At 37.7% G+C, this 14156-nt stretch overlaps 1 pseudogene across 1 annotated transcript in view; it reads right to left on the reverse strand.

The window, feature by feature from the left end:
* Positions 1–3510: 3510 nt before the first annotated feature.
* The window catches only part of LOC149185143 (putative inactive purple acid phosphatase 2), a 109308-nt pseudogene continuing 98662 nt past the window's right edge, over positions 3511–14156 (reverse strand). Inside the window, exon 2 of the transcript XR_016257353.1 lies at positions 3511–4806. The product of XR_016257353.1 is annotated as a putative inactive purple acid phosphatase 2 (transcript). The remainder of the gene's footprint in view (positions 4807–14156) is intronic.

Below are 14156 nucleotides of genomic sequence, written 5' to 3' on the forward strand. Positions count from 1 at the left end.
CCATGTGAAAATTCCTCAACAGGAATTCCTACTACAGCAACTAATGATATCACTCCTATTTGTTAAATTCCTTTAAACAAATTATTTGCAGTTTCCTACAACAAGTATCGTACTACATACACTGCAGCCTTCACTTAATTAAATTATAATACACAAAAACAAGATACTGAGCAAGAAAGAAAATACAACACATGACACCGTTATTTTTGGAAAATGTCCCCGGAAAAACCCAATGCGGGAAAACGGTGCAACAGCTCTGAGGTTTTATTATTATTAAGTAGTAGTTTTGAATACAACTCTGGATGCCCTTCCGACAATCCAATTACAGAGAAAAAGACACTGGCAGAAAACTTAGTGAGATTACCTCACTTCACCAGGGAAATCCCAATTCATCCAGCAGCTGAACTGACTATCCTCTGCTACAATTGCGCTGCCCCTTCGCAGTAACTGCATGGGCCTGCGTGGAGCTCTCTGAGGCTCTACGCCAGCTCTGCATTGGGTCTCCTTACCTCCTAGAGATTTGACATCAACCCTCCTCGTTGATCCAGAAACTCCCCGACAAGTTTTGGACTTCTGCTGGAAGACAGTTCTTCCTCTGTGTTGGCCCTTCTGGCTCTATGTCAAGCACTGCATGGGCCCTCCTCACCCAGCATCAGTCCTTCCTGGGTCTGCGCTGCCTCCACTGGTGCTTCTTTGCCTCTCTGCTGAGTATTTGGCGTCCTGAAGAAGATACTCCAACCCCAACTATCCTTGCCCCTCAACTGCAAGAAATATCCTCAATTGAATTTTCCTTCTGAGAACTTCTCACTTTAAAAAATCAATTTCTTGATCTCTCTTGGTGTGTTTTCCAAATGACCCTCAAGCCCCTTCTTATATCTTTCTGTTGGACAACCAATGGCCTAGATTAACTCTTAATCAAAGACTCAGATCGTTTTGACTTTATCTCCATCTTTTTCTATAAGTTACACCCACAATTAGATTAATGCCCATTAATATTTTAATTTCTCAAGTTTAGACTTAGGGTCCCATTAAAAAATATTAATTATTTTAATTAAATTGTTTCTGGGTGGAATTTCCCAAAACGCTTTTTGGGTTCTTTGGAATACATGTGTCTAAGCCTACCTGCAAAATTTGAGGCCTAAAGCATATCCGATGCTACCCCAAAATCAACACATTGTTGTCTTATTGGATATGTGAGGATTTAAGGGATCCTTCAGGGCATCCAAGACCATCTACTTGACCTTCACTTCCTTTTTCTTGTGGGTTGTCAATTGTTGTTGATCTGTAGGTGTAGGCACAACATCTTTGATTATATCTTAGATCATTTTCTTCCAATAACAATGTTACAAGAAAAATGTTGAAGGCACCATCCAGTTTGTCCTCAAATATGAGGATAGTTGTTTCCATATTTGAGATCAAAGAGTGCTTAGTCCTTCAAGCAATAATAATGAAACCCTCTAAAATTGTTGGCCCTTGATTCCAATTGTTGATCCATTATTGTAAATCCTCAAGAATTTCAATCAGAGACAATCTTTGATACCATGTGAAATTTTCCAAAGGCCCTAGATGACTACTATCTTATGTTTCTCTTAATTAAATAAATCAGATCTAAACTTATTTAATCAAATAAATAAATATTTCTGAGCATGCAACAATTACACATATGGATAGACAAATGAATAATAGAAGGAATAAATGGATAGCACATATGCACAATGGTTTTCCCCTTCAAATCAGCTTATCATTTTAGTGATCAAAGCTTACAAGGTACCTCCACGGTCTGTTGTAGCTTAGCAATTTTATGGTAAACAAAACACTATACAATAGAGAAGTTTAACTTGGAGAAACAAAAGTATGGCTCAACTAAAGAAAGAAGGTAGCAGCGATTGTTGTACAACTATATGATATTTGCTACTATACAAATTCTCTCTTGCTATTCACTACAACAGATTTTCACTTTCTCCTCTCAGATTCACTCTCTTTCTCTTGGTCTACTTGTCTTAAATGTTCCATATGTGTTTCAACTTCCCCAATTTTGTCATATTTATGCTTCGAGAGAAATGACCAATCTCCTCAATCCTAGCAACTAATTTTCCATATTTTAGCAACTAATCTCCTTAATCATAGCGGCCATGTTATCACAACAATGAGGTATATGGTTAAGATTAGAACAAATCCAATTCACTAATATTCTAGATATCTTATTTAAATTTCTAAGACTAGGAGAACAAGAAAAATTTAACTCACTTTTATTTATTTAAGTGAAATTACGAGATGGTATTATTTCTCACTTTTATTAAGCAGCCACTAGAAGTTGTCTCAAACCACTGGCATGTTCACACCTAACCTATGTAATAAGCTCATGCTCGAGCTATGTTTCTCAACCATGATACGACCATATGGGGGACATATATGCAATTAAATTTATATGTAAGAGTAGGCATAATAAAGGATCCACTTGTGCAATGAGTAAAAATAGGTATATATAGAGGTCAACATAATCATTATTAAGACAGGCATGTATGATCTAGGTATATGGGTCTATTGGGGTTATTTGGAAAAGGTTCTCTAATTTTACGAGTTATTGTGTAACTCATCTCTATTATTTATTGAAAATTGAACAACACACTGAAACACATTTTTTATACATTGTTAACTTTAATTTACTATGCTAATTTGAAAATTTGATACATAGCAAACATATCTATAAAATGAAAAAGAGTGTATAAAACTGAAGATGATGAACATAGAGTGGATAACAAGTTTGAAGTTTGCATCTTCCGAAAAAAAGGCTGAAGGGTAAAATATAAAACATATATCCCTCAGGTTCGGTCCACGAATTGATTAATGAAACAGTAGAAGAACCTTTTAACATTCACATCTCCATCTATTGGCTAAAGCTAGTTCTCAATGTGCATCAACTTAAGCTTTATGAACTATTAATGCTGTATCCAACTAAAGGGAAGTACACTATGAGAAGAACACGTACTAAATTCATCCATGCATTGGAGGTAGATTGTATTCTTTTAAAAAACACATGATGAATAAGACAAATAATAATGACCAAGGAAGGGTATTGCATAGTATGAAGTTGGAGAATAAAATCAAATATTTACAAGCTGATGGAAAAAAACTTTAACAGTAGGTGGGCAGAATCTGTACACAGTTGTTGCTATAAATTATTTAAATCACGCGCGTTCATAAGAAGAGAACGCCCGCAAAAATTTGATATCTCATATACATAGCTTTACATAACAGGACTGGCCCCTGATATAGCAAAGAGAATCCTACAGCTATTAGAGGGATTATTTGGTTTACACAAATGCTTCAGACTGGCCTACTAACTTGGTTTTCTTTGCTATCATTATAACCATGCAAGTATTTGCAGCCTATTAATTGCTTCTGATGTATTTTAGATATTAATATAGTCACTTTATCCTCAATGCTCTTATGGCATGATATGCATCAGGATTCATGAGTCTTTAGCCCCGTCCACTGAAAATGTTAGTCTTCTAGATTATAAATAGGTATCCATCGACAAAACCTGTTTTGGTAGTTTGTAGTTTTTTGATGCTAGCATAGTACCTTCGTCTTCCATGCTATCTATAAATGTTTGACGTTTTCCAGCCCTTTCCACTGAACACGTTCCCTTTTAGAGTAGAATAGGTAGCCACCAATAAAACCGAGCAAAGTTCCAACCAGGAATAAGCTACCCGCCTTCAAAAACCAAATCCAGTTAGAGGCTTTCTTAACACCCTTCAAACGAATCTCTAAAACATCATGGACTTGTCCGTCATGGTTCCCAATATAGGAAAGTGTCAATGCTTCCCTAGTTGCATATAGTCTTGTATAACCAAACTCATTGCTTCGGTAAAGAGATATAACAGGTTGTGGATAGATAGGATCTGTTGGGTGATCAGGCCTAGGTTCCCAAATTGGCTGTGAGTAATGTCCACTCATTCCAATTACAACGTGTACGGGAAGATCAGCTTCACTGTCTACGCTTCCACATGACAAGTTTTTCAATGGACAAAACCTTTCATACTTGTGAACATGGCCCCATAAGACAAGGTTGACTCTATACTTAACTAGCAGAGGCTCTAAATGTTCAATCATTTTTTCTCGTAGGGGCCGTTCATTTAGTCTATAGGCAGTGGTATACATTGGACGGTGACCTTGAAATACTACAAATGGCGTCTTGTTTCTATCAACCTTTTTCAGGTCTTGCTCTATGAAAGCATATTGATCACTTCCTCGTAAAAAATTAGTTTCAGTGGACATATACAAGAAATGTATAACTCCCAAGTCGAATGAATAGTAGAGATTTTTAGTTGATGGGGCAGCATTTCCAGTGGGAAAAGAAGAATCACCGGGCATCTGAAACCTTAGGCTGTAAGGGACCCCACATTCACCACCTCCATCAGTTCCATACACTCCGGTTGGCCATTCAGGTTTCCACGGTTGTAATGGCCAGTCATACTCATGATTACCTATACTTACATGATAAGGAACCTTGGATGCTAGAGGCTCAATTTGAGTAAAGAATGCATCCCATATCCATGCATAGCCTCTGGTATAGCTCATATCACCAATATGAGATATAAATGTAGGTTTATCCCCAAGCTCTTCAAGGTCCCGTTTTAGCCATTTTACTGTAAGCTTGCTCTCTTCCTGGGTCCGGAGAAAAGTTTTGTATGGTACAGAGACTCCCATGTCACCAAAGAGGAATGCAATAGTTTCATCCGAATCTTTATCTGAAGATACGAAACTCTGAATTGAACTCCAGCCACCTTCATCGCTTCCGACCTGTCAAATAAATGGTGCATATACATTCTGTTACATAACATTTTTATGTTTGGATCTCAACATGAGAGAATTAGGTCTGAAACAAGGAAGAAAATAAAAATAGTAATAACTAGCCGAAAACACATTTAATGATAGACACACTTGATTTACAAATCCATAACTACACGATAACTTCTGAAATATTTATATTTATACAAGACTGAATGATTAATGAAAGTATAATCACAAGAAATTAAAAATATTGTCCACAAAACAGAGTTCCGTAAGGTCTGTTTTTAAAACTTATGCAACATCAAATAGCCTTCTTTAGGATTTAGGGCCTACTTTAGGAGTTTCCAAATCAGACATGTACACTCTTCAAATTTCCATTCCAAATACAGAGGAAAAAGAGAAGAAAACCAGTGCAAATAGGAGCCAAACCATTTCATCTGGACATTATTCTTGCATATATATATAGAAAATCCAGGCCAATATATTTTCGAGAGCGAGAAGTAAAAGAATCAGGTAATCAAATTGTCAATAGTTTTCTTTCTTTCTCATATTTATCATCAGGAAACTACAACAAAGTCCTGCTGATGGTGTCTTTCTGCATTAGTCTGTAAGACTCATTTCTTTTACTCCAATGCTTATGGTAGTCTTTGTTATTGGAAATCTGTCCTGTTATTTCCCACTTGCAATGTTTTGTGATGAACTTCTGATTGCGAAAAAATGAGTGAAGAAATATCTCTCTTTTATTCCTATTGCCTTCCTGTTGAGATTCAGAGTCTGTAGAGGCATTCAAGACATAAATAATGACAAGAATAAATAAAACACAAGTATTAAGTTGTAAAACCATGATGTTTTGTCGAGGAAACATCCATGGGCAAGGCAAGGATTTTATTATCAGGAGAAAATTTACAATCAGGCTTGTTGCTGCAAAACCTAGCAGGCCTTGGAGGGGTGCACCCTACAAGATTATTACTAGACCAAGTGACAACAATGAGGTAGTAGCCCAATGTCACCACAGCTACTATCCCCTGCTCTTTATGGGCTTTCACCAATGGGAAGAGTCCCTGTATAAAGGTCGCCTAATAGGTATTCTAGGTTTTCAGGTATGAGGTGACCCAAAATCCTTGTAAGGGAAAGACTCAATTTAGATACAAGGCTCCAACTATGAAGAGGCAACTCACTTTCCAAGTAGAAGCCAAATTAAGGCAAGGCAAGACCTAGTGTTTGATTGATAGGTTGAGAGTTGAGGTGACCCAAGGTCAAGGTGCGAATAAAGGGTTTCCCACAATGTATTTCAACAAGGTTATGGCACATGAAACCCTCAAGAAGCCCTCAAGTTGAAGCTAAAACCAAACTAGGGTTTTATCCTAGGGCAAACAACTAGGGCAAGAGAAATTATGGATGAAATTGGAGTGAATGCCCACCAAGGGGGAAGGATTTTAAGGCAACCACTCCACCCTCTACATTTTGACATTCCAAGACCAAAAAATTCTCTTCCTAGTCAATTCATACTAACCCCTAGGTGGTCACTTGGCCTTAAGAGTGCTGAATTAGAGAGAAGAAAATTCAAAATTTATTGATAAAATATGACTTGATCGCCACAAAGGATGGCCAGTGTCTAGTCCTAGGGTTGATGGAGTCTATGGGTTCTTTGGGTTGCATAAAACTTGCAGAAGACTAAGGATATTTTAATGCCCTAGCATCAAAATCCTAACTATTACCTTTGTGAGGGATTAAAATTCACTTGGGAGAGCTAATGTAATATCACCAAGGGGATTGCCATTCACATATCATACAATGAGTAATGCATGCAATAATATGACCCAGCTTTAATAAAATTGATATTCAACAAAATTAGACCACAATATTTAACCTAGATCATTAATTTATTCCATACATCAGACATGAAATCAGAAATTTTCAATAAAAAGGCACACTTACGACACAATATGCATGTACAATCCAATCATTAATCCAAGGCAACTTCTCCAAAGACAAGAATATAGCTCCAAGACAAGATTCTCTCCATAGATTGCATCTCTCCAATAGGTACAAGAGGTTGAAATTCTCAAGTAGAGAGGCCAAATTCACAAGTGATGATGATGACAAATGAAAAGATCCTCTCTTCTATTTATATTAGGACAACTCTAATGTTTAGTCTAAAAGCCCCTAAAAGACAGGTAAAATCATAATGATGCATTGGGTTACAAGCCAACCCATCTAGCTTAGACAATAAATCAAATGAGAGCCCACATGTGTGAGCTGTGAGGCCTCAAAAGGATGATGTCATCCAATAAATGAGCTTCATGTGGCATGCATTGAGGCTTTTGAGTGCCAAGTGTGGTGTAGAAGCCTCTAAAAATCATCATTTGAGGGTTGACCCTCAAATCTCCATCAATATCCCTTTGTGGTCCCCAAAATCCACTTGGGGTACCAAAAGGTGGTCTCCTAGGTCTCATACTGCTCAAAATGTCCATCTTTGCTCCAACGTTGAGGGCTTTCTAGGTGCTACTAGCCCTCTCATGTCTAAGAAGGTGAGACCATCCTAATTTTGGCCCTGAATCAGCGTCCATCCCTCATATGGTGCTAGGCTGGCCTAGGGGCATGCTGGGTCCAACTGTATCATCCTAAAAAATCATCAAGTGTAGTGCAAAGTGGCAAAACGCTTTGGATACAAGAGGTACCCAAGGGTAGGTATGATGTGTTGCTACTACTTGGAGACCCAAAGCTCTCAATGCTTCACCTTTGGGCGCCAATATACTTCTCTAGGGCTTGGTTACCTATGGGTAAGATGTATAGGTCATGGGTTGTTGAAACACTTGACAATCACAACATAAAGTCTAGTGAAAACCAGCGATTGGGGGCAATAACCAATTTTGCATCTAAGTGAACCAAGCTTGAATGTAAAGGGCTATTTAATACTTCAAATAAGGCTTCCCTTCCAAAATTAGGGCCTTGAACTCGCAATGGTGTTTCCTCCCTAGGTAGGAGTGGCTAAAGGACAACCCTATTAGGTGTTTCCAACCCCCAAGGGGAAGTGACATTTCCTCAGTCCACCCTTCAATCGATAGGTGTTAGTGAATAATGATGGTATGGAGGGGAGAAGACTTCATGGCCAAGTGCCATGGTCAAAGGGACCAGAATGATCGGAATCCACATCCTAAGCGTATAGATGTGAGGAGGCACCAATCATGGATGCCTGAGTTCTTTGTGTTTCCACCCCTCTTTTACGCCTTTTACTTTTTCTTGATTTTTCTTTGTATTACTACTTGTAGCTCAAAGGGTTAGAGCTTGCTTTGAATGATGTATAGTAGTTATATTACCCCCTAATGATGAGCTAGTCCATAACTCATTGGGATTGAGACATTCAAGGGTTCATTTTATTATGTAATGGAGCAACATGTGCTCAGGAAGCAGGTGATGGCCATAATGAGTGAGGTAGAGTTCATGCTAGGATTTTGCCCACTTGCTAATGTGTGTGTTCTTGCCATATTTTGTATTTTGATGTTCTTTTATTTTATTTTGTGGCTATAATATGCTTTTTCCTTTTATTTTAGCTACATCAATCTCACAGGGAAAAGTTTCGGGCCCTACGCAGGTATGTGGATGTATGGGTGCCAAATCCCAGAGAACGAAATGGTCAGTTGAACTCGAAAAATGGAGGTGGAATATGGGTTTATAATATAAGATGGCAGGTGGCAAGTATGGAATAGGATAGATGGAACTACGATATCTCAATCAAGACTTCCCAAGTAGTTCCCCTCTTATACCCATTGGACCATGAGGGGAGGTCCCATTGCACTAGGATCGAAGATTAACCCCCATTTAAGGTGAGGGAACAAGATCACAGTCAAAACCCCTCCTCCTTCCAGGTCACCCCATAATCCATAACAAATGCCCAAATACAAACAAGCATAAGCACCTGATTGCAAAATGAATAAATTACCTTTTGTTAGTTTTAGATAACAATGGTATGTTCTATGCTTGCAATAAATACTTCAATGTCCTTTAGTTAGCCCAATGATAATTTCCAATAACAATCAAGTAACTCTAAATAGAACATAAACAATAAAATGTAGAAGACAAGCCAAGACAAGAGAACACCAATTTTTTGCTAATGCCAAGGAAAAACCCCACAAGGAGGAAACCCTTAATCCTTCTTCTTATCTATTATCAATTATTCAGCAGAGAGAGAATCCAATAATGTGCAATGATGAAGTCAAAGTCAAAGCTGACTTGACAAAAAGATGATCCAAAACACTATCCAAAACAACAGTGTTTTGCTTCCGTCAACAGCAGTCAAGCAACCCTAACCAAAAAGTCAACAGTGGTCAATGCAGCAGCAAACAGTCCACTTGGAGCTCAGTCAAACCCATACAAATTTGGCCTTCCTTGCTGGTCAAAGTCAGCCCAAAATAGTCAAAAAATCAGCAGTCAAACTTGGTCAATTTGAAGTCAATATCGGAGTCAAATAGGCCTGCAGTCAACACAGGTCAAACAACCCAGAATTCCTCAATTCATGTGCCAACCAATGCGGCCTGGTCAAATAAATCCAAACCCTGCAAAATCGTAGTCAAATCTGGTCAAAATCACCTCAGCCAATGCTAGTCAAACTTCAGCGGAAACAAAAAAGTCAATGCCCAGTCCACTGCCTCTTAAAATACGCACATGTTAGAGAAATAGGCTAGCCGCCTGCAACTTGTATGACCCAATCAAATGAGGAGAGAGAAGATTTGATGAGTTGTGATGATGCCAAATAAGGTTTGAGGTCACTCTTATTTAAATGAGTTAATGTGGGTAAAAATACATGTCTCTTGGGCTTCATGAGCCTAAATGATAGTGAGGTAGACCTTGACAAATTGCATGTGTGGGCTTCACTTCAAAAACATGTTTCTCCTTGTCCGATTCAGTGAACGTTAGGTCAACTTTGGTCCTCTCGAAAAGATGAATTCAATGCAATAATTATCTCCATCGAATGACCTGTCCAAAGTGGAATTTGGCCCTAGTTGCACAATTTAACACCTTTTGATTAGAATCCCACCTTCATCCATGTGCTCTTGTCGATGGGTGAAAAAGTATATAACTGATGCAGGTGGTGGAGATAAAATGGTCTGTCATCAACTAGTGGTGGTTGTCAAGGGCTGCATGGTTGGTCGGCTAGATGTGAAGAGTAGGGGAAAAGTTCTCTTAAAGTGTTACCCATTTTGGTGGGTAACATTTGGCTCCAAATGTGACAGGAGCTCACCGTAGAGCACATGATCCATATGCTCGAACGAGGAGTTCATGAGAACTCCAACAATCACTGGGCTCACAGACCTATAACTTGCACATTACAATAAACTTGTTTGGGGGCATGTGCAATGGGCATAGGCCCATGTTTTATATGAAAGTATAAATCCATACAGAAAATAAAATATATTCTAAATGCAATCTAACCTATATGAAACATGATATGAATGATATTAGAATGCTCACACAATATGCAATGCAACTACACTACTATGCATGATAAGTGAATGTCAGTTTCCATCAAAGAAGGTGAGGCGGCTCCCTTTCACTGGGGAAGGTAAAAGTTCACCATCAAGTTTAGCAATGTAGAAGTAACCTACACCTAATTTCCCATGGATCTTGACAAAGATAAGATCTTTATCAACAAAAACAATATCACATACTCAATAATCTCTCTTTGGTTTTTGGACCCATTGCTTCTTAGGAATGGTCGGCCTAGGCTTTGGCTTCTTGAGAAGCAAGAGGCTCTCTTGGTTTCAAAGGTCCACTAGGAGGATTTTGATTCACCGCCCTTGAAATTTTGGTCTCGGGGCTACTATACATAGGGAATGGGAAGGGATTGATGTCTTCCACATGATTGGGCAACTAGGGCTCCCTATAAAAGATAAATGGGGTCCCATCCGACTCAAGAATGGTGGCGTAGGATAAATCCATATGCAATTGTGCACAAATTGAAGCACACCATTTCCTGGATAACAACATTCCCCTTGCATCAGGCACGTCAATGACAACAAAATCCATCAATACAAAAATATCTTTGTTGGTTGCCAGTAACACCTTAAGATCTTTAATAAGACCAAAGACAGGGATGGATCTAGAATCAAAAGCACACACATTCTTATATGGCCTAGTGATATCCATCTCTAATTGGTGCATAAATTTCAATGGAATGACATTTGTGGAAGCCCTTGAATCAAGCATGCAATTGTGAAGTATGATATCATTGATCACTAGGGATAATAAGAATGGCTCATGACCTCCAATTTTCTTGTCAAAGTACATATTTTGTAATATAAAAGGAGGATCAACGAGCTTATCTTCAAAACCTAAAGCCTTTTTTAATTGCCTCCTATGAGGAGGGAGCTTAGCCATCTCTTTAAGGGGGGCCTGCACATTAACCTTAGCCAAAACATTATCCATGTCAACATTTAATTCAATCTCATCATTCTTGGGTTTTGACTTTGGTTTTCTTTGAGGTTTCCCTCAGGGTTTGTCCTTCCGTTGAGATGGGTTGCTAGAACTCACTAGGGCTTGGTCATTTCTCTTTCTAGAGTATTGAAGGCCTTTAAACCTTTCACTATTTCCAACGGCCAACAAAGATTCATTTTTGTTCATTACTTTGGACTTGACTAGGCTCCGGGTGGAAGTATATATCTCCAAGCAAGATATTGAAAGAATGGGTCTCATCGAGCACATTCAAGTGCTCAGGGGCTTCCTCCTCTTCCTTTTGTTCATAGGGACTATCCTATTGAGGATCTTCAAAAGGTTGATATGAAGTTGACTCTCCTTGCCCAACCATGTTGGTTGGAGAAAGAGTGTTTGGAACATTTTGTTTCACAGTATGTTCTTCACTGGCGGTCTTCCTAGGGAAGGATTTGTCTTAGTTATATTGGTTTTAGGAGGAAAATTGGACCTAGACCCTTGCTCCCTTTCAATCACTGCCATTCTATTTATGAGAGCCCTTTGACCTTGCACAACCTCAGTGGTGAATTTGTCAAATTTTTGGGCAAAGGCTTGTATGCTAGGGTCAATTTCAGAACTTGACTTAGGCTTGGACTTGACCTTGACCCAAGGATAGTTGAACATATCAATGACAGCAACATTTAAAATTTTCTCAACTTCAACAACAATCTTCTTAATTTCAGCTAATTTTGTGGTATTCTTATCCTTAAGGGCATGAGTCAAATGTCCATGAAAACCCATGATATACTCGTCAAGGATAATTGTATCAGAGGGTTTAAATCTATCAAGGAGTTCCCTAAGGAGGTTATCAAACATTTGAGTGAATTCCTTTACAGATTCTTTATCTACTTTTGTTAAAGGTAAGAATCTATCAAGGCACATACCTCCATCTAGCTCAGTTTCCCACTTCTTCTTAAAGGCCTCATGGAATGTATCCCAATCGGTGACACTTCCTTGGGGTAAGCTAAAGTACCAATATCTAGCATCTCTTCATGATCAATATGCCTAGGACCTGTTGACCACACTTCGTCAATAGTCCAAGGAAGCAGAATGCAAAGACATGAAGAAATTTTTTCAAAGTTCAAAGTCATCAGACAACACAGTTTTATCATTGCAAACTCAATTTTTGCAAGTTGTACGACCGTTTAATTATGTAACAACACCTAGGTAAGCCTTTGATGTTGGCAACAGATTTCATCCTATGAAGTCTTTTAACCTCACTGAATTATATGTGTTTCTAAACATGGATAATTGGTAGAGTTTTTCTTCCAACTTAAACCCCAAAGCTAGGGTGGAATTCCTTGACAAGGTCTTAAGTGAGTCCTAGTGCTATATGGAGTCTTTGTAAAAGTGTGCTTGGAAATAATTTAAGCACATTTGGCTAAATTATTTTATTACAAACCACTTGGTATATACTAGATCATATTGTGTCGCAGAATTGGATAAATTATTGAGGGTTTGAGTCTAAATGTGTATTTCCCCTTTCAGGTCTATACTAGATCATATTGTGTCGCAGAATTGGGTAAATTATTGAGGGTTTGAGTCTAAATGTGTATTCCCCTTTCAAGGGTTGATATTGTAATAATTTGATGTAAAAAATATTTTAGTGCATGGTTACTCATAGTTAGACACCATGGCTAAAATATTTGAGGGTGGAAAAATCATTAAATCCCCTCTAATGTCAATTAATTAATTTTTTTGGCTAAATTAAATAAAAATCCTAAGCTAGAAAATTAATTAATTTTGAGTCAAAAAATAATTATAGAGAAATTAATTTATCTCCAAGTGGAAAATAATAAAAAATTCGTGGGTCAAAGAGAAGTCAATTTTTGGAGGTCCCCCACCAAGGGAAAAATGGATATTTTAAGAAAATTTGAGCCCTTGGACCTTGGTGGTTAAGTCAAAGTCAATTTTTTAGGAAAATTAATCCAAAATATTAATTTTTGAATTAATTAATAAAAGTGGGTTTTAAGAAAAATTTGAATTTTTCCTCAAAATTAAAAATTCGACAGTGGAGATTAAAAGATGATCAAGCTATTTTCAACAGTCAAGATTATTTTGACGAGGATCAAGCCAACTAGCCGTTATTTTCCACTTGGAGGGGTTTTCTCTATATAAAGAAGTCATTTTTCTTCTATTGAATATCTTTGGATGATGTAATTCTTGAACACTAGTATTGAGTTGTTGCTCTGTTGGGAACATTTTGTATCATAATAGAAAGACTTTGGGGTTCATTGCATGGTGTCTTTCTTCCGCTGATCTGTGATATGTTTTAGCTACGTGTGATCCTATATTGCACTAAACACTGCTAAAAATTGTTATTTCATTTGTCGATGATAAGAAAATTCTATTGGTACATGCTATCTTAGGTGATCGGATTCACCATATGATCTAACAATTTTCTTGAGAATATTATAGAAATTTACAGATACGCTAGTCCTTGGGCTCCAAGTTCACAGACTATGGGGAAGAGCCGATTATGTTTGGGCTTTGAGATTTCTTTATGATATTTGATTTTGCAGGAGGGTTTCAGCCAATATTTATTTTTCGAAATTTGCTCATCCATTGTTTTTTATCCAAAATTATTTTCTCCAAAAAAATTTAAATTTTGTAAATATTGTATATTTGTAAATTATTTCTAACCCATTTGTTTTGCAGCACTGGGGTATTTATTATTTTTTGAGGTATTATATTTTGTATATATATATTTGGGGTTTTTGCATTGTTTGATTCGTTTGTGCAGGTGAACTTTAAGTTGATCAAGAGAATTTCGCTGGGGCGGTAGCTGCACAAAGTAATAAAATAATTCCTAAAATAAAATAATAAAATAATTCTCTGTGCAGCTACCCTCCAGAAATAATAGCCTTCCTTGCCCTTGTTTTCCCTTCTAG

The sequence above is a fragment of the Pinus tabuliformis genome, chromosome 3_2 (genome assembly GCF_031772625.1).
Source record: "Pinus tabuliformis cultivar Carrire ecotype Pingquan chromosome 3_2, CPIR1, whole genome shotgun sequence".
Classification (NCBI taxonomy): Eukaryota; Viridiplantae; Streptophyta; class Pinopsida; order Pinales; family Pinaceae; genus Pinus; species Pinus tabuliformis.